Genomic DNA, 22,139 nt, shown 5'->3' on the forward strand with positions numbered 1-22,139 from the left:
ACATGATTTGGAAAATAGATTAGATGCATGTTGTAGGATATAATAGATCTTGAAGAAATAAAATTCAACTCATCCTTTCCACTTTGATTAATTTCACTGCAATATTGATGTATGTCCTTGACTTCTAATTTGTAGGAGCTGCCAGTGATTTTTTGGGGTTGGCACACTCATCCACATCCACTTAGAAATTTCCATCCTCCTCTTGGACACCTCATACTTCTCTCAAGATCTTCCACCGAAATCATGTTTTCAGGGTTAATGAAGGACACCATGGGCATGAAATTTTGCGCAAGATATGCCTATGAGGAGTTATAAGCTTGGAAAAAGGCCCCACACATCCTTCATCCACCCTCATGCACCTTCCTCCACCTTCAAAACACCATCCTTTCCCTAAAAAATCTCTCGAACCCAATCTTGTAGCAAAACTGGGTAGTCTTGTAGCAAAACAGGGCTTATTGTAACACCCTGTAGCAGTCCTGTAGCACTGCCTAGATTCAACCAGATTTTCTCTAAGACCTTGGTTTTTTCATTTTAATATTGAATAATGACCCCCAGGCTTTGAATCCATGATTAGGGATAACCCAAGACCACTCTAGATCCATCCTTCTTCCACTACAAGTACAAGATAACAATTAGAATTAGGAAGCAAAATTTCTTTTTATATTTGAAAAAAAGTCGTATTCTTGGATTTCCTAGTTATGTGTGTTGTAGACTTAAGTTCCTCTTCCAAAGAAAATTGAAATTATATTAGTTCTTTCCATTCTACAAGTAGAATATTGTTTCAATTAATTTGCAAGTATAGTAGCATGGTTCATTTTTGCAACTATTATAGTCTCTTTCTTTCCTATAGTTACAATTAGTTTCTACATCTAATGAATGGTACTTTCATTTCTGCAATTAGAATAATGTTCATTTCCTTGCAACAATGATATGTTTTCACAAAAATTATCTTTGTAGTTAGCTGAAGGAGTGGTCTCTGTATGCCTTGATCTGATCCAATGATTGAGGGAGACATGAGTAGAACTTGACCTACTGTGCATATTGCATTGTCACCTCTAAGTTTGTACAAACCTTGGGTTGATAATTTAAGTTGAGAGCCTTGGAAGTTGCAACATACTTGATGCAATACCAGGGCTCATCAAGTGGCGTCATTTTCTGGGAGGTTTCCAAGTAGGTGTTGTTTCTACTTAGAAGTTGCTTGTTTTTTTTTTCTTTTTTGCATTAATACTATTGGTTTGAAAGCCTAAAAAAAGAGAAGAAAATATTCAAAAAATAGAGTTAGTTCTTTCATTCCTCATAGGAGTAGGGATAGTCAAGGGAAATTCCTACCAAAAACCACCACCCCTTCAAGCAGCAAACTATCATTCTTCTTTGGTGATTGTGAAATTCCCTCTTTGACTGCATGGGAGTTAGAAAACCCTCTAGGCAAGGAACCTAAAATTTTAGGGAACGAAGAGCCCACCTTACATACCCACACCATGGCTGAAAATAGACAGAAAGAGATTTTTCTTAACCGAGAAACCAATGGGGAGTCCAAAATGAAGAATATAAGTCCTGCTGCCCTTCCAAATTTCCATGGCCTAACCTATGAATACCATGAGAACTTCATGTTTGAATTTTCATTTGTCTGTAGGACCTATGACTATACCTCTGATGAACAAAATATGAAGTTGTTTCCATAGACCCTCAAAGATGCAACCTTACGTTGGTTTATGGGTTTACCTGGGGCAACATCACTACCTGGGCCCAAATGCAACAAGACTTTAATGAGAGGTACAAGGATTACTGTAGGTCCAAATAAACAAAGGAATAAATCTTTAGGATGACCTTAGGACAAGATGAATCCTTAGAAGATTATGAGGAGAGATTCTAGCAAAATTATAGGAGGGCTAACTGTACCCTTGACCCTAAGTCACTCAAGATAGTTCTTCTCCGAGGGATCAAGGAGGATGTAATGGATACCCTTAACATGCTATCTAGAGGAGACATCTACTAATTTCCTTATGATGACATCAAGAAAGTATTCAATAATCACTCAAGTGCTGTTAGTAAAAAGGGTATGTCTACTCAAGGCTTGGTTAGTTCATCTTCCTTTGCATTAGCCATCAAACATGAGATAGGAAGTATGTTGGAGGATTTTAAGAGTGAAATGTTGCATACCTTTTCCCTATAGATGGATACTATGTAGATCAAAACGAGGCAAGAGGAAGACGAAAGAGTGCTAACTATATTTTTCCCTAGATCCACTAAGAGACATCCTAGAAATGGGTGCCCATTAAATGTCACAGAAGTCTGCTATGTCTGTGAGGAAAGCCATGCGCCAAAAAAATTCCCCTCTTTGTTAGGCCTGAAATATTTATACCAAGGGGCAGAAGGTGGTTCAAAGAAACTCTACTTCATTAACCAAAGGAGGCCTCAAGATCCTCAGCCATATCAACAAGGCATGCAAGGTGAACATTATCCTCCTTACAATCCAAATTAGACTAGACTTGGTGCCCTTCCGCACATCCGTCATGGCCCATGCCTTCTCCTTGGTCTGATACTCCTCAATATCCTCCTCAACCTATCAACCCTCCTTTCTAGCCATATCCACCACAATCTCCTCAATGGGGCAACTCCTCACAAGGGTGGAGGCCTCAAACAACCCAAACTCCTAGTTTAATGCCTCCACCTCACCCTCAAACACAAATCCCTCATCATAACCCACCTAAGAAACCTCAATTGCCTGCCCAACTTGATCTTAACCTGAACAATAAGCAAGCACAACAGGTTTATATTAGGGAGAAATCTTATCCTACTTATGTTGTGGAAATCCAAGAGATCAATCTTCAGTATGGGAAGGTACTTTCAGATGCTCACCCATCTTCTCCAAATGAGAAGCTTGAATAAGAGAAGGAAGATAGTGCCCCTCAAGCCAATTCACATCCTTACCCTGAGAGGTTGATCCAACCTAAACAACACACCCCAAAAGAGGCATAAGTTATGGGAGAATTAAAGAACTTGTGTGTCAAAATACCCCTTCTGCAGGCCATCAAAGATGTCCCCATTTACAAAAAGATTATCAAGGAAGAGTGTTTCAAAATGCATGGGAGAAGAAGAAGATATACCCCCACTATTAATGTTGTATCTGATTTGATGCTTGGGAGGGTGATCTCCCTAAAGTACCTGGATTCTAGTAGCCCAATAGTGGATGTGCACATAGATAGTATTATGGTCCCTAATACCTTGATTGACCTTGGGGATGTAATAAATGTGATGAACCATGTTGTAGTGTTTTTGGAGCACAAGTGTACCAAAAAACACCCCCTTGGTGGTGGATTGTTACCTGCAAATGATCACAGTCAAAATTGGTGCTGTTAGTGGATAAACTTAAATAAACACAACATTATAAATAATGGATACAATGCATACAAAAACATAAAATTAAACAAAGAGGTGCATTAACATAAAAATTCTTAAATGGAGCAAACACATCAATAATATATGGAAAAATTTCCCTTTATTGATTGCTAGTGGTAGAGCTTGAATACAATCAGAATACTAGAACACTTGAAGAGAATTCCTTGAGCTAGGGAGCTCAAAAATCCTCAGCAAGGATGTTTCTTTTCCTCAATCTCTTTGCAAGTTTCTCCTCTCTCTCAAAGAAGTGTGAAGACTCTCCAAAGTGTGGATTGCTCTTCACTCACTAAGATGTTGGGTTGCTTAGAAGCAATTTGGCCAACATGCTAGTGCTCTTCACTTTCATGGTTCAACAATGAAATGGTGGGTTTCTTACAAGAAATTGGCCAGCATAACGATGTCTCTTCATTTGGCTCTCCCATGGCCTATTTATATAGAGTTTTTTGAATCCCTCTTCCCTCTCTTGGTACATGTATGATAAGGACACATGAGTAGGACAAGAGGATTCCATTGAGGGTTGCACTTCTCCAAGGTGACTCGAATTTGGCTATACTAGGCCAACCTCGTATCAAGAAATTGACTCCAAGTGTGTGGAGTGGTCCTGCACTGTTGCGTCACCTTTTCTGCAAATGCGTGACTTTTTTGATGATATGCTGCATGCGCGTGTTTATTGAAGAAATATACAGGCGAACTTAATTGATTTCCTTTATAAACTTTGGACCCTAGGATAACCTTTGATTTTTTGAATCTTTATAATGTATTCGGTTGGAAAACTGTCCACTTGTGCATTTTGCTAGACACTTTTAATGTCTTATAGATTGTACTAGTAGGTGTATGATTTTTCGGTGTTAACAATTGCCCCCTGATGTATGAGGTTAGGAGTAGACATATAGCCGAAATACATAATGTTTTCATTTTATTTGGAGTATGATTATATTTTCGAGAGAGAGGATAGCTTGTTTCAGAGATGAGTTGAGAAAAATACTTGATTGAGTATAAATGATACCCGTGCTCTAGAGGAAAAAATTCAATAATGGTGTGTTTTATATGAGGCGGGCATGTCCCATGCTTATTATGATGGATAATCAGAACTGATTACAATTGGACAACAACTGATTTGTGTCCAGTCAACTTTTTGGCTATTGACCTACTAATAACTGATGATGAACATTGCTGGTGCCCTAAGGGGCGCTTTTTGGTCAAATAGGTGAAATATTATTTTCTTATGCATATCTTGGTGAAGCACTTTGTTGATGGGTGCTATGGTATGCATAGATATTTTGCGGCAGGTACCTCCCCCACCTCATAATATAAGCATTGTTGAATGAGGTGCTTAGTGAAGCAGGGGTCTTCGACTATGTGAATGGGTTGCAACAGTAACTAAGTATGACACCACCTTGACATGAATGTTTTGAATTGATGTCGAATGTTAAGGGAACCTATGAAATCACTAGGAAATTATTGTTCCCAATGTGCCACCCGAGGATATCCCTATTAAGTGAGGGAGTATCCAAGGTACTACCTCTTTCCTGGAATACATTTGTTGAAGTCAACAGGAAAGGGGTGTCATCTGCTCGACGTGGTGAGTCGGGAAATAGATATGAACAAATTGTAATAACTTGGGTCAGATAGTCATGATAGCGAGGGCTATCAATATTGGAGGATACATATAGCTCTTCTGAGGTCAGAGCTCGAGATGCAAACGACAATAATCAAAACATGATTTCTGATGATCCTGGAGTCGGTAGGATTTTCCAAGATGGGTGTAAGTGATTTTTGATGGATGTGAAAAATGGGGGTGATTTGTTGATGAGTTGTGACCAAAGGTGATTAGAGACTGCATGTGGGCGAGGGCCCTGGATTGTAAAAATCAAATGTGGATGGGAGATTTTTTTTTTTTTGAAAAAATCTTTGTACACTTGCCAAAAGAATAGGGTTTGGTTTGGATGTACAACCACAGAGATGGGTGCCCCATGATGATAGTAACCTGTGCGAAGGTGTAATGTATCTACTGAGGGTGGGGGCCCCATTGGTTGGTCTTTGTGTCAGGTGGGTGGGTGAGGTGGTACAAATGGGCTATGTGATGCAGATGAATGATAAGCCAAATGTAGGACGCGGAGGTGCATCCGTTAGTATTTGTGCGGGGGCTCGAGAGAACGGGGTGAATTCATAAATGAATGTAGCATAATGAGGCTAAACTTTTAGATATGTATGTGAGATAGTTCCTGGGCCAGAGTGAGTGGTCATGGCTCCTTTGTGTGAAGAAAGATCGAAAATGGTGAAGGGAGCCATGGGGGGGGTCTATCGACCAACGAGAATTCTTATCATGTACAAGTGTGATATGGTGATAAACATGGTCGAGATTTTGGACCTTATGGTGCATTTCAGAGAAATGATGTTAGGATAAGCAAATCTTTTTAGGGGGAAGCTTATCATGCTAAGTGGAGAATAATACCTTCTCTTTTTATGCTTGTCAAGGTGCTAGTTGAAGTTGACCATGTGGGATATTCCTACAATGGATACAACCAAAACCCAAAGTGAAAGAATTGTTCAAGACATAAATATGTAATTAATGTTATGGACTTAGAGAGCTAGAGAAGTACCTAACATGTGTGGTAGGTCTAAAAAATGAATTTTGGTGTTTATGGGAACAGAGGGTTCCATGACGAAGATGCTATGGGACCGATCCTTGCGTGCCTTTCATTTTCGTCAATGGAGATTGCAGGCTTCTGCAATGTTCCCCCAGAAATGGAAAGCAAGGTGATAGATAGGGCTGTTGGGCTCAAATATTAGTCATTTGCATTATTAAGCTATGGAGGTTAGAGAGTTTTCGTGGAGCGTTTCTTGTTATTACGGTCAACCTGTGTACCTGGGATTCATGTCGTCAGAGATAGGTAGGATTTTGAGCTGATACCTTTGTGATTTTCAGTTTGGTAGATTAGGTAGGCCATAAAGGGGTCCCCTGTACGAATTTTTAGGGTCAAATTTGAGGATTGCGTGGGCGACTCTAGTTGAGCCGCACAGTCGCATAACTAGATTTATGTGTGAAGACCACGCATACAAAGAATACTCAAATGTGCACTGCACGCGTTTGACTTATGGGTTTGCACGACGAACCCTATCAGGGGTTCATCGCAACTTTCCAAAGAGATTGCGTGCTAAGAGCGTGGTGGGGGAAAATTTGGTTTTTGCTCGCATTTTGGTTTTTTGAGGACCTAAGGGGTTCTCCTTTTTTACTTGTGGTATCCTTGGTGGCAGGATGATATGGAGAGAGTGAGACTGGACTCTTCTCTGGAATGTTGTGACACAGGATGCTGGTGCGAGGCAACAACTAGTGTAGTGGGGGTTATTGAAGTTTCTTCAGAACCCATTGATGAGGTCGCATGACAGGTTCCTGCGATATCTGGTCAGTTTTTGGGATGCGGATCACTAGCTGATGGTTATCCGTCATACAGACCTCTCGATCCTAGTAGAGGTTGACATATATTTTGTTACCAGTTTGATGTCGTGAGGGGAGGTGTTTCCTTATCCCCTTCCAGGAGGTGATGTTGGCATGAGGCTTTGGGCTGCACAACGTTGCAGTCTAGACCTTATCTCAGATGGCTGCGTGAAGATCACAACAACAAAGGATCTAGCTGAGCGAGCAATGCTAGCTATGATTTTTAGACTTGTGGGGTTGATGTCCCCCAACCAGTGCTCGGGGTCGCATATTTCAGTTTGCCAACGACTTTAGGAAAGGGAATTTTTTGACTAGGCCTGACTTGTGTGGTAGGGGATAGTGTCACAACTTACCTAGGTTCAATGATTGTCGTTGAAGAGTTTTGGTTATGGGAGTGTGCTTTGCAACATACTCTATGAGAGGGTGGTTATGCTTTTCCCTATTCTTGCAATACTGGTGGGGCCTCCTCGGGAGCCTCGCATGTGCTGTTGGGGACGGGCGATGCCTTGGGAGGGCGGAGGAGAGGTGGGTTGGTATTGGACCAATGTGGTATAACATTGGTTCAAGTTGAACCCCCAGCTGATATTGGACTACGCGTACCATGGGGTTGACTTTCAGGGAGATCCAGAGATGGGGATCCCTCTAGGTGCTGCCTAGGGGCGATTAGGTATATGGTTGTTAATTCTGCATTTGCATACACATGTGTTTTTTAATTTGTTTATGATTTATGATGATATTGAAACTATTCTTTGTTTACTTGTAGATGTAGGGCTGTGAGGAAGTCCACTGGCCTTCCTAGTTGGACATGATCCAAGACACATGGGAGTTGTGGGGGACACACTTGTTCCTCAAAGACCCTGGGTACCGAGGCCATCGATTCCTCCTTGAGAGCGACTAGGACAATGATGTCAGCTGGAGATTGGTCAGCCCTCCAGAGAGGGGGTTGTGATTACAGATGGACTAGTCGTGTGAGCTGAGGAGGCCGAAGCACGATGAGATGATGCAGAGGTGGAGTTATAGCGGTACCGTGACTATTGGAGATGAGTGGAGACCTTGATTGGAGGTGTGCCCCTTTAGGGATGGGCTCACCTTCTAGAGGTTGTGGTTGAGACGACGATGTCCCAGGAGCGGGATAATGAGATGAATTTGTGCCATATTGCTATGGCGACAGCTACAACTGGTCCCATCTTGGCTCTTGATGCACAGATGGCGCCACCAAGGCCTTAGGGAGGCTGGTTATGTACCTTTGTTTTGGGTTGAGATGATGTATGCACTAGGGAAAGCACCCATTTATGAAGATTCTCTCTTGTATTTTTTGATGACTTATCCTTCCTAGTCTTGGGCCAATGATTTTTGTACCTATATATATATATTTTTTGATGTATATATGAGGCATTTTTTGGCAGCTCTCATGATGTGATATGTGCGTCCATACTTCTTGGTGTATTTTTGCGTTTGTGTTTCTAGATGTATCTTGTGTTTGATGTTTTTATATATCTTGATGGTTATATATGTGTGATGCATGCCAGTCTAGGATTTGATTAGCAATGTGATCAGCTATATGATTTTGATCTTTGGGTATATGTGTAAATGTGATTTGATCAAAATGTCTAGCTAACCTTTGTGCATGCAGATACTTGCAAAAAAGGCATGGATCGTGGACTTGGAATATCCTATTTAACTGAGATACTACGAGATGGGAATCAAGTAATACATGCAGGTGACATATACCTAGGTGGCGGGAATCAGCCAGGAGGCCTATGAAGGAATCATATTCTGCTTGATTGTTGGTGGTTGACCCAATACATAGCCCGTTGAAGATACAAGGTGCTCGGTCAGGAGTGTATATGGCCCATGCTGCGGTAGTGAGATTTTGTGACCATCAAGATGCGCCGTCTGCGAACCCGTGGTGATGAGATGGTGAAAGATCCATTTGTTTACATGAGATGAGAGAGCGATTTTCAGAATACATCTATGATGAGGTGATAATCATAAATAATAAGTCACTGTACATACATGCTTACTCTAACATTTTATGGGTGATTTTTTTTGAGGTAGAGACCATTGACGAGGTTTTTTAGGCAAGTTCTGTTGGGCTCTGATAGTATGTATGCCCCCTTGCGGGGGAAATGTTTGATGATGTATGGGCCCTTCCAAAGGGTTTAAAACTTCTATTGTTCCATGCATATGGTCTCTCTGAACTGGTTCAACGTTAACTGAATAAATTGTATGAGAGGTGGTGCTATTCATGGCATTCAATGTTGATGCCTCTTTGTCATTGTATGACTAGATATCTTGTGGAGCTATCCATCTCTGGGGTGAGGTCTAGTTATCGTGAGATAGGATATCTTGTGGAGGTATCCATATCTGGGGTGATGTCTTTTCACAGCGAGATAGGATATCTTGTCAGGGTATCCATATCTAGGGCAAGGTTTTGTTATGGCGCGCGCTGTTTGCATGGGTTTGTTTTAGTGCTACTCTTGATGAACATAATTGTGTAAGGTCCTGACAATTCCTTCTGTGGTGGTATTGAGAGAATATGCGACAATAAATGGCATAATTTTTTCTTGGTTTGAGAGCTGCTTATAGGGTATTTGGGCTACTAAGTTGAAGATATCATTGAATCTACTAAGTTCGTGGCATTTATTGATCAAATGATTGGGTTTGTTGCATAATGCACATGTAATGGGCGAATTTCTTTGCCAGGTTTTTTTTTATTGCTTTTGGCTTGGTCTAGCCTAGCGATGGTGATGGGAGGTGAAATGGTGGGGGCCTAGCCGTCTTTTCTCCTTGAACACACATAGGACATATAGGGGTCCTTCTTCGCCGGGTGGGGGGGTGGGTTTTATGGATTCCGTATCTGAGTCCAGTAGATAGGGATTTGCCTTTACGAAGTTATGTATGAAATTCATTGTTTTGCAGAATTGAGGAAGGTGAGGGCACCTCCTTTTATGATGGTTCTCCTCACATATAGTGCATATGTGGTATTAATTCCTAGACCTCTTTCTTAGGTCCTTCGGGGTGTTGGGTCAGACTTGGTAGCATGTCCATAATTCTGGGCACCAGTCTATCAGATGGGTAGGGTCATCACATATAGCACATGGTAAAGTGGAGCGGTAAAAATATGGCTTATTCCTCCCTCGTGTGATGTAGGTGGATGCGGAGCTCGATGATGCGAGCCTCCTTGGGGGGGGCTGGTGCTAGTTAACTCTATTGCCTATATTCTCCATAGGTGCAGGCTAACCATTATAATACCCGATATTTTGTAATGGTGGTGTAGTATCGTAATATGGGTCATTCATTGGATACATAGGGTATTGGTAGCTAATGTTGTGATGTATTTGGGATAGGGCCCCAATTAATCCGTCATCAGTATTGGATGCGCCTGATATTTCTCGATAAGATTGCAGGCGCGGGGCGTCTGGGAGTACGTGGTAAATATACCCCGACTGGTTATAGATTAGCTCCAGTTGTTGGGATTTACTAATGGCTTCTTCTTTGCTTTGCGAGAATTTTTTAGCCACGTCCTTTGAGATTTCAGTGGTGAGGGATCTCAAGAAAATGTCCAGGAGGAATTTATTTTCAAAATCAATTTTTCACACGCTGTGGCATTTCCACCATTCGTGGATATGGTCTGAGATGTGCGTAGCTTGTGTTTGCTTGAAATTGGTTATAAGATCCAACCCAGAATCATGGCGGATTGGGTGTTAGAAGAAAGTAAGGAATGATTTAGCAAATGAGCTAAAGGTTACATTAGACATAGAGGGCTGGTCTATATACCACTTCGCGGCAGGCCCTGTTAGGGTATGTTGAAATAGCCTTAATATAATAATATCTTTTGTGATACTGTTAGATGAACACCACAGGTGAAATGTCATGACGTGGTTCCCTGGGTCTTTGCCCTACTTTCCCTAAAACTTTGGAATATATGAAGCGAGATTTGTGGGCATAAATAGCTAATTTTGGCCATGTTCGATCGGGTCATTTGTGAGCTTGCTTAAATTTGGGAGATTTAATGAAGCTAAAAATGGGATTTGTGCATTCCCTTCCATCGCAAAGCGATTCTAGATAGCTATGTGCAGTGGAGTCCTCTATGGGGATGTCATGGGAGGATTACCTTGGTGGGTAGCTCAGGGACTATCTGGAGGAGAAGTGTGTGTGCTCCCAAAGGGGGTAGTGTGTGGGGATCCTTTAGGAGTGGTGAAGGGTGTCCCTTGCCGTGGAGGAGTTCCAAGAAAAGTTGCACCAATAAAGGAAGATCCAATAATGGTGGTTGAATGACGTCTTCTCCACCTAAATGGTGAGAGTCCTGGTACACCTCCGGTAATGGGGGGAGGTTTAAAAAACACCTAGATTGACGGGAGTCATGGGGTCCCCTATGGTGTTGATTTAGATTGTGCGCTACTTTGATTTTATCAATGGAAAGATATATATATATATATATATATATATATATATATATATATATATATATATATATATATATATATATATCAATGTAATTGGATCACATACATAAAGCAAAGCGAAAATATCAATGGTTTACTTCCTTTAATTAAATTATGTGACCAAGCAAACAAAAAAGGGGTTTTTGTTTGTTGCGTATGATAAATTTTCCTATCAAGACCTAATTGTCCCATCCACTCTCAAATTAACTGGGTCTTGTTATCACCCCAAGAAACTCTCCTAGGTTGTATATCAGAGATGCTCGGGAACATTACAAACTCAACAAAAAGTTGGATAAATGGTGGATGAATGGAACAAATGAATATTCAAGCTAGATAACCACTTCTACTGTGCTTAACTCCAGACATGGGTGAACACCCACAGACTACAAGGCTTTAGACCACCAATTGCTCATAGTTTTAAAGAAAATGTGATAATGGAGAAGACTGACCACACTAGCAGATGCATAAGACCCTGTGATGGCTGTCTGCAACCAATTAAAAGGTTTGTAAATCTGTTTTCTAATACACAGACAGGATGACAGCTCTCTGGCATTAAAATAACAGAAACCTGCAAATAAATTCAATGATACATTCTAAATCCTAACACAGAGGTGGGATGACAGCCCCTCTAATGCTAACCATTAACAACACATGAATAAATGCAAAATAGGCACAGCCTGAAACAAGAAGAAGAAGTGGACAGTGAGAAATTAACAACAAAAGAAGCTTGCATTAGCTGAAAATGAAGACCAGACACTGCAGGTATCACAACAGTTACAATCTAAAAAAGTTGAACTTTACAGCAAAATAACACTCATCAACCTCAACATTCTGTCTTCTGAGTATATATGGAGGTTGATTACAAAATATCTCTGCTATGCTATGTGTGGAGGTGTCTTAATGGACCACCAACCACATTTACAATCTAAAATGGGCCTCTACTGCAATTCTGAGTGTTTTGGCATTTTTAGATAGTCTGATGTCCTTCTCTGACAGCTGGAGTGAATTATGGATCAAATTCCATGCCTGATAAATGCTCTTCACTGCTCGTGGTCATCCTGTTTGTCCTCGACCATGTTGTTCCTTAAATGCAGTTGCTGAAGTTTTATGTGTAGGGTACAGGTAGCTGGATTTAATGTGCAAATCGCTGGATTGCGGTCTCCTTACTCCTTCAGGTGCACAGGACAGCCAATACACCAAAATTTGCATTGAAAATTGGCGGGAGGCAATGGAGGACACAGAGGCATTACAGGGATGAATTACAACCATTGGGTCAGCTAAATCAACGACCCAGATTAGTTTATGGAGTCTAGCGGGAGATGGGTGATCGGGGTTAACAAGGGCCATCGGATCATTGTCGGGCAGATTGGACAACCATCGCACGAGAAAGATGCGCCACAGATAGTTGGCGGGGAGATAGTGGTTTCGCGAGCGGGCGGTTTTCCCCGCACCGCCTATCAGGGATCAGCGGTTTCCATAAGTCGCCGCGCAATCCAATAGAAATAAGACACGTGGCATATGAATACCACCGCCCCCACGGGTTAACAAGCGCGCAGGTCGCGCGATCGGGAGGAGCGTCCACCATCGATCTGGCGATGGGCGATCAGATGGTAAGGAAAGAGCGCAGAGTTTAATGAGTGGGCAAAAGAAAAATACTGTTAGATTAAAGCGATCAACGGCTAATATTTCAAATCGACAGAGGGTTAATAATGGTGCGAAATTATGTTTTAAGCACCCGAGCAAAAGAAACGTAGGTTTATGCGGGTTCTGAAGGATTAAGACACTAGTGCAGGGGTTATAAGTTCAGGTTTGATGTATTAACCTTACACCCGAGACCGAAGGGAAAAGGGGTTAAACAGGGTTTATAGGGAAATTCGGCGGAAAACAGAGGTACCAGGAGTTAAACAAAAATAAGTTTATGCAGAGATTTTGGAGTAAACAGGGATAACGAGGGTTATGAGAATTTAAGAAGAATGAAGGAGGAGGAGGAAACGAACTGCAACAAGCTCCTTTTAAGCATAATGCAGCATGGCAAAGTTGTCTTTGACCCCCAACTGTTCAAATTTGTAGGAGACACTGGCTCCTTCTGGGGATGAGATCCTCCCTGTGAGGTCTCAAGAACCTACAGACCAATGCCTTCATGTAAAACCAACTTAAAAACAGAGCCTAGTATCCATTGGGCATGGAGTCAACTAAGCCTATAATAGAAACCTGTAAAAGAAACTGCTTACAATCATTAAGACTTGAAAAATTAAACTTAAAAAATTGTCCATTTGCTGGGCCATCAAAATTGTTGCCTATCATCTGGTTCATCATAGATAAAAAAGACAAGATTTATTTGATCCTCTACCTCAGACAGTTTAGGACATTTGACTTTGATAGGAAGATAGGGATCAAATTTCATTCCCCTTCTGTGTATTTTTCTCCTTGGATGCTCTTTAGAGGAGCCTTTGTACACCTGCTGAATAATCATGGCTGTTGTGTACCTGTTTTTATCTTCTATCTCCTGCATAATAAATATGAATGATGTACCAATGTTTTCATGTGTGGAGGACACAGAGACCTCATCTGTTCCTGAATCTTTTTTTGAACAATCATCATCCAAGGAGGAATTCCAAGACTGCACATACCCTTCCTCTATCATCTGATAAGATGCCCTTTTATTATGTGCGGGGGCCATCTAAGCAGGTACCAAAATATCAAGACTGAGATGATCAGTTTCAGCCTTGAGAATTGAATTATGTTCTGCCTCAGTGTTCAAGGGGCAACTTTGAGGGATTTTCATTTGAACAGGCAGAGGGGAAAAAGATGATGGAGAGATTTCATCTCCCTTATTGATCATTGTGCTGGGGATAAGAACAGGTTGTTCAACTTGCAGATCTGCATAGCCATTAGAAGATGTGCTAGCCTTAGGCTCGAATTCTTGGAGGAAGGGATCTGTTGCTGGCTGCCACTGCTGGTCAACTTGTTGTTCTGCAGCTACAACAAATTGTTGAGCAGTGCCTTTGGATATTGCTTTCTCATAAGCAACCCTTGTTAGGAAAGGATCACCTTCCAAAACATGGACCTCCTCCTCTTCTTCATACTGCACTTCTTCCATGACTATATTCTGTAAAAGGGTCTTGACTCCTTCAACTTCATTTGCATGCCTATTTCTCTGCAAAATCTGCAACTGCTCCTATGTTCCTCTATATGGATTTGGCTTTGGAAGAGAAAAGTCATAAGGAACGCCTGCTTCTTCAGAAAACTGCTCAGCGTTTAACTTGGAAACTTTAGAGGTCAATATCTCTATCATCTTGGCCAATTTATTTATCTCATGCTCTGAGGATAATGAGGATTCACCTCCCTATCTTCTGCTTTCAGCATCTCCTTCAAGTCTTTCTGCAGCCAGAATGTTCAATTCAACTTCAAAAGCTGCATCTTGCATGTCAACTAGAGAAGTGCATCTTCTTTCTCTTAACAGTAGGCAGAACTGAGAATCGAAGGCATTAGCATAAATAAGCATGACAGAAGCAGGGGTGGGTCTTACTTCAGCTGGCATTCTGCTGTACATATGATTGAATCTGATGTTAAATTCAGACAACAGCTCACCATCTTCTCTTTGCAAGTTCCCAAATTCATCATGATAAAAGAGTAGATCTTTATTATTTCCCCAGTGCTTTAAAAATACATCATCTAGGGCCTCAATATCTGCAATAGACCTCGGGGGTAAATTTCTGAACCAATTTCTAGCTTCCCTATCTAGGATTTGGACAAAAACCCTCATCCACACATCCTCTTCATTTATATCCAGGTTATCAGCATAGCTATAAAAGGCCTCTAAATGCTCTTCAGCTGATATTCCTTCTGCACCAGTAAACTTTGGCATAAATTTGTGATAATCTCCTGCAGGCATGGCATTCAAAGGCATAGGCAAGACTAAGGGTCCATACCTAGCAGCAACTATACGTTCTATCTTTGTGAGGGCTAGCTGACCTACCATGACTAGGGTATATAAAAGGATACTGGTGGACTGAATGGAATGAATCAATGAAAGAATGACGGAAATAGAGGAATATGATGGAAAAATGGAGGCTTCTTTCAACTGAGATCCGAAAGCGAAATGAATGACTAAGGAGCTTTATGAATCTCTGAAGGTATTTCTACACTAGTAGAGATACATAATTTTTTTTTAAGGCTTACCTGACCCTGATGCTCCTTTCTGCAAAGTCTTTCTTCTTCTTAATGGTCTTCTCAGGATCAGGCACTGGTCAGCTGCTGATTTCTGATAATATCTGCGAGCATGCCTCACCAACTGCACCAGAACTGCAATGTGGAGTTGCGAAATGATGGTCTTCCTTTAATGGAGTCGCCAGATAGATGATTACAACCATAAACTGTTCTCCCATGGAAGCTAAGCTTCGATTCTCCTTTTCCCGGCAACGACACCAATTAATGTTATCACCCCAAGAAATTCTCCTAGGTTGTATATCAGAGATGCTCGAGAACATTACAAACTCAACAAAAAGTTGGATAAATGGTGGATGAATGGAAAAAATGCTGCATATTCAAGCCAGATAACCACTTCTATTGTGCTTAACCCCAGACATGGGTGAACACCCCCAGACTACAAGGCTTTAGACCACCAATTACTCATAGTTTTAAAGAAAATGTGATAATGGAGAAGACTGACCATACCAGCAGATGCATAGGACCCTGTGATGGCCGACTGCAACCAGTTAAAAGGTCTGTAAATCTGTTTTCTAATACACAGATAGGATGACAACTCTTTGGCATTAAAATAACACTTGCAAACAAATTCAATGATACATGCTAAATCCTAACACAGAGGTGGGATGACAGCCCCTCTAATGCTAACCATTAACATCACATGAATAAATGCAAAACAGGCACAACCTGGAACAAGAAGAAGAAGTGGATAGTGAGCAATTAACAACAAAAGAAGCTTGCATTAGCTAAAAATGAAGACCAGACACTGCAAGTATCACAACAGTTACAATCTCCAGAAGTTGAACTTTACAGCAAAATAACACTCATCGACCTCAACATTCTGTCTTCTGAGTATATATGGAGGTTGATTACAAAATGTCTCTGCTATGCTATGCATGGAGGTGTCTTAATGGACCACCAACCACATTTACAATCTGAAATGGGCTGCTGCTGCAATTCTGAGTGTTTTAGTGGACAAATCGACCTTTTTAGATAGTCTAATGTTCTTCTCTGGCAACTTGAGTGAATTATGGATCAAATTCCATGCCTGATAAATGCTCTTCACTACTCGAGGTCATCCTGTTTGTCCTTGGCCATGCTGCTCCTTAAATGTAGTTGCTGAAGTTTTATGTGCAGGGTACAGGTAGCTGGATTTAATGTGCAGATCACTGGATTGCGGTCTCCTTACTCCTTCGGGCACACAGGAAAGCCAATACACCAAAATTTGCATTGAAAATTGGCGAGAGGCAATGGAGGACACAGAGGCATTACAGGGATGAATTACAACTGTTGGATCAACTAAATCAACGGCCCATATTAGTTTATGGAGTCTATCGGGAGATGGGCGATCAGGGTTAACGAGGGCCGTCGGATCACCGTCGGGTAGATCAGACAACCATCGCATGAGGAAGATGCGCGACAGATAGTTGACGGGGAGACAACGGTTTTGCGGGTGGGCGGTTTTCCCCGCACCGCCTATAGGGGATCGGCGGTTTCCGTAAATCGCCGCGCGATCCAATAGAAATAAGACATGTGGCATATGAATACCACTGCCCCTGCGGGTTAACAAGCACGCAGGTCACGCCATCGTGAGGAGCGTCCACCGTCGATCTGGCGATGGACGGTCAGATGGTAAGGAAAGAGCACAAAGTTTAATGAGTAGGCAAAAGAAAAAGACTGTTAGATTAAAGCAATCAACGACTAAGATTTCAAATCAATAGAGGGTTAATAAATGTGCGGAATTATATTTTAAGCGCCCGAGCAAAAGAAAAGTAGGTTTACGCAGGTTCTGAAGGATTAAGACACTAGCGCAGGGGTTATAAGATCAGGTGTGATGTATTAACCTTGCACCCGAGACCGAGGGGAAAATGGGTTAAACAGGGTTTATAGGGAAATTTAGCGGAAAACACAGGTAGCAGGAATTAAACAAAAATGAGTTTACGCAGATTTTTTGGAGTAAACAGGGATAACGAGGGTTATGAGAATTTAAGAAGAATGAAGGAGGAGGAGGAAACGAACTGAAACAAGCTCCTTTTAAGCATAATGCAGCATGGCAAAGCTGTCTTTGACCCCCAACTGTTCAAATTTGTAGCAGAGCTAACAGGCCTTGCTGAGGATAACCTCTAATGGATCCTGGGGTAATGCCCTGAAAGAATTGAAGACACCTTCCAAGCAACCGAGGAATCAACCAAGGTAATGGTAATGAGGGTTGAGTGCTACCTGCGCCGTCACTTGTAGGGAAGGATGCCCTAGATTTGGTCACTAAGTACCTTCATCCCACATGAGAATTCGAGTCTTTAGCTTCTTGCTAATCGGTTACCAGTAGCAAGCACTAGATTGGTCATGTAGCCCCAAGGAGTACCGCACACACTGGGCATAAGCCGAACCCCCTTTAAATCGGGTCTCTTCCATGCTCGGGTTTTCTTTTTCATGGGATTTTTGAAGGATTTTTAAGCTCCCTAGAAAGTCAACAACTATGTTTCAATGGTGAAGCATGACCATGGTGGCTTATGGGATGCCTACCCCCAATGGTCCTAACCTGAACTATAAATTTTTTGGTGGCCCCTATGGGGAAACTTAATTTTTTCAAGTTATGGTTGTTTTTAAAGAGGCTTATTTCACTTATGGGGTGACTTGGTAAGCCAAAGTAGACTAAGTAATCAAAGATCCAAAAATCGATGGTATTTGAGTATAAAGTTTCTGGGGGCTTAGTGTGTGATGCAAGTAAACATACAAGTGTGATAAGATTTGGATATGCAATGATGCTTTTCAATATTGTTTTAATTACATTAGGTGTTGCTTGTTCCTTGCATGAAAAACAAATTTGTTTGTGGATTATGGGCCACTTACATTTTCCTATTAAACTATGTGGAGTTTAATGAGGGAGATGGAAATTCAAATATTTTCAATAAGGTTTTCATATGCAATCCCAGGTTCGTTTTTGGCTTAGGGGGTCTTGACCTAGGTTCAGAGTTAGCTACACCAACCAACAAAACCCTACATTACTGGCCCTTTCGGTAACAACCCAAGTAGCGTAGGCTGCAGTCTCACCCGAAGTAGTATGGGGGGATGCAAGAGACTAGTGTGATGTCCTTTGGCGCCTTAGATTTGCCTTCACGCAGATCGATAAAATGTTACGGCACGTTGCTGAAAATATATTAAAATAGCCTTCAGACCTTCACGAAGGTATACGATTAGTCCTTGCGGACCTCTAACAGTCAATTTTCCTACTTACGTGCATTAGAAAGCAGTCCTAAATTAGTGTTCACGCAGATTTACTTAAATCATTAATAAACATAAGAGAAATCACCATAGTCTTCGCAGAAATATTTAAATGTGCATTGCGTACATTATTAAGACTTATTCCATAGAATCGTGTAACATTCAATCAATATCTCATAAAACAAATCATTCATCAACATCATATAACATTAACATAGTTAAACATAAATACTCAGGAATTCTTCAAAAAACAACTTTTATTGATCTTCAATTCAAGATTACAGACTCAAACTGCTCTGTGCACAGAGCTGTAGGGGTTTGCGCACTCAGCTGAGGACTCTTCCTAGGCCTCCACACACTCAGCTGCAGAGCCTTTATTTCCCTATCTAAGTGTAGGAAGCGGAGCCTTCCTACCCTAGCTCCTGTCTTAGACTCTTCAATTAACCCAATTATCTATCTTTTTTTCCATCTAGTTTTACTTGTCTTTTCGCTAAGACTCACTATTTATATCCTTTTTTCATATAATTCCATGGTCCGTGGACCATGGGTGAATCTCAAAATAGACTCAAAACTGATCCAAAATCGCGGAGACTTTACAAAATTGTACCAAAATTTGGGTTATCTTAACCCTAAGCTAACCCAGGGGACCCCATCCCAACAGGCCCCCAACACAAAGACTGTGACTCACCCTCGAGTCACTCTTCTGGCGTCATGATATTATTGCGAAGATTCCCCAACTCCACCTGGATTACTGCAACTTCAGCAACGCTCTGTGCCGCTGCCTGTTGAACCTCCTTTATCAATTTTTCAGTGGCTGGTCCTTTTACTACTATCCTCATTGTTTGTTGTGTCTACTGTAGTCCCTTAAGCTTATCTTGAATGGAAGTTGTGATTTGATAAGCCTCCTCCAACCAAGGCTGTAATTTGGCCTTCAATAAGGCCTCCTTCTTCTGTGCTTCCTCTACCTGTGCTGGTAGCTGTTTTCCTTCCTATAACTTAGAAAGGCATTGCACTCGTGCTAAGATGTGTATAGTCACCCTAACCTCATCATATTAGCGCTGCATCTCCCTTACCTCTGTGTTCAATGTCTGCAGGTTTGGATCCTCCTGCAAAGTGGTCAATAGCTCCATAGCCTGCCTGAACAGTGCCGCACAGTCAATGACTGTGGCATCCAAGGTAGCCATGCCTTCCTTTATTGCAATTCCACGCTGCTCCCGGACCTCAGGCAGAGTCGTGGGCTGCAACTTCAACTGCAGCTCTGCAATATTCATGTTGAACTCAAAAGTTACTCGTCCAACTTCTTCTCTAGCCTCACACACACCAGCAGCTAGTTTTCTGATTTTGGCTTCTGGCTGTGCATCCTCCGGGATGTGAAGCTCAGGCACTGTCTTGCATGCCTCCACTATTGTTGACTCTAGATGTGAACTCTGTGCCTGAAGTGCCTTCTTTTCCTTCAAAGCATTCGTCTTTTCAACGAACATTTGTTTATTTTTGACTTTGTACTCACTTATGAGGTTGAGGGCGTGTTGCTCCCTGGTTCTCAATTCATCTTCCACCCCCTTATGCAGCACGTGGAGGGTTTCATTAGAGAGCGCTGCTATATTTAGTCCTATGTCCTTGATTGTACTGTGTATAATACGATCATCGGTGGACTCTACATGAATGGACTTGTTGGGCAACGGTATATTCTGAGATCCAGGGTCCTTACTAGCTCTATTGCTTGGCTTGTCTCTGTTGTCAGGCTCACTTGCTCAATGCTCACTTGTCCAACGCCCACCTGTATTCTTCTTGTTTGGCTCTGCAACTCACGTAGATCCTTTTGGATGCTCCTCAAGTATAGTTGGTGCACACATATCGTATTAATGGGGGTGCGGTGATAATGTGGCACCCACAGCAGATTGAGAAACCCTGATTGCTCGACACGTGGGCCCATTCCCTTGTCTCTAATGTTGTAACACCTATTTATTCATAATAGACCTTCCACATATATTTGTTTGTCGCCAAATGGGGAAAATTAGTGTGGTTTGCAAGGTCGCAATCCTCCATTTTTAACAACGGGATCCTTGCGAGCCGAGGGCCTTCAAAAGCGACCTGCTCAGGTAGTAGGGGCATGGATACTGTAAACTTCTCAGTATCTGGGTCCTCCATGACCTTTACTTTTCCCTTGCGCAGAGGGATATACTTAGGTAGCCTTGTCATGGGTTCCACTCCTTCAACATCAATATCCTTGGTTCCTTGGAATTCTTCTGTCTCCAGGTCCACTACTCTCTTTGGCTACTTATCTTTCTTCTAGTGTGTCGGCATGCTTCCTTGGGGATGCACGCACAGGAACCAAATTCTTCTGCTTTTCCTTCATGGGTTTTTTGGACTTGTCTGGTTGGCTTTCTCTGGTAGGGGTATTCTTCAGCCTAGGAAACCTCAGCGCCGTAGGCACAGTAGCTGGAGCTTCCATACTTATATCTTCTAGGGTAGCTGTGTCAGAGACAACATGGCCAGTACTAATAGTTACAGCAAGACTTGGTAAAAACATTTGCTCAAGAATAAGCTTCTATTTTATCTCAGGCAATTCAACAAACACGAGGCTTGCAACTAGATCTTCCCAAAACGCTCGGCTCATAGGCAAGAGACAATGAAATTCAATAACAATTCATAGAGCACAAAGTGTTCTCTGTTAGACCAACACACGTAATTTATAGGGGGTTTCGAATTCAAATCAGACTGTTCCCCCCAATTTCTGATAATACATGCTGTTTTGGCGACAAATCTTCAAAGATTTTTGCCTTAATTTCCGCCACCCCACTCCACTTAACCATCTTCTGGCCATCAAGTCATGAACAATAACTCCAACGATCATTTTCTTGCTGCGTTACGTGGTACCTTCCCCCACGGCGTAGCTTCCTGGGTTGCATCGTCGTCATTCTCCCTGCAGCCTGCCCGCTGCGTTGTCCTCCAAGCGGGGTATTGTAGTTTATAGTCCTGTGCTCCCTTGCAACTACCTAGAGCACCAAGACTATCCTACTGCCATATAGTCATTGTGCAGGATACCCTATATACAACTTCAACCTGCTCCCATTCACTCTTCCCAGGAAGCGTTCCCCATTCAGCTTCACTAGCTGAACTGCGCCTCCATCTGTAATCTCATTGACAATATATGGCCCTAACCAATGCATCTAGAATTCACCTGGAAATTTAGTGAGTTTACTATCATATAACAGGACAAGATCATTTACCTTGAACGTGCGAAGCTTGATGTGGCGATCATGCCATGCTTTTTCACGTTCCTTCTATACTTGTTGATGGAATCCTGCCAAAAATTGATCTTCTTCGAGATCGATCAGTTACACGAGTTGTTCCTTCAAGGCTTCACAATCTTCCATATTCGTCAGAGCTACTATGCGCAGACTAGGCACAATGTACTCCAT

The sequence above is a fragment of the Pinus tabuliformis genome, chromosome X, assembly GCF_031772625.1.
Source record: "Pinus tabuliformis cultivar Carrire ecotype Pingquan chromosome X, CPIR1, whole genome shotgun sequence".
Lineage (NCBI taxonomy): Eukaryota > Viridiplantae > Streptophyta > Pinopsida > Pinales > Pinaceae > Pinus > Pinus tabuliformis.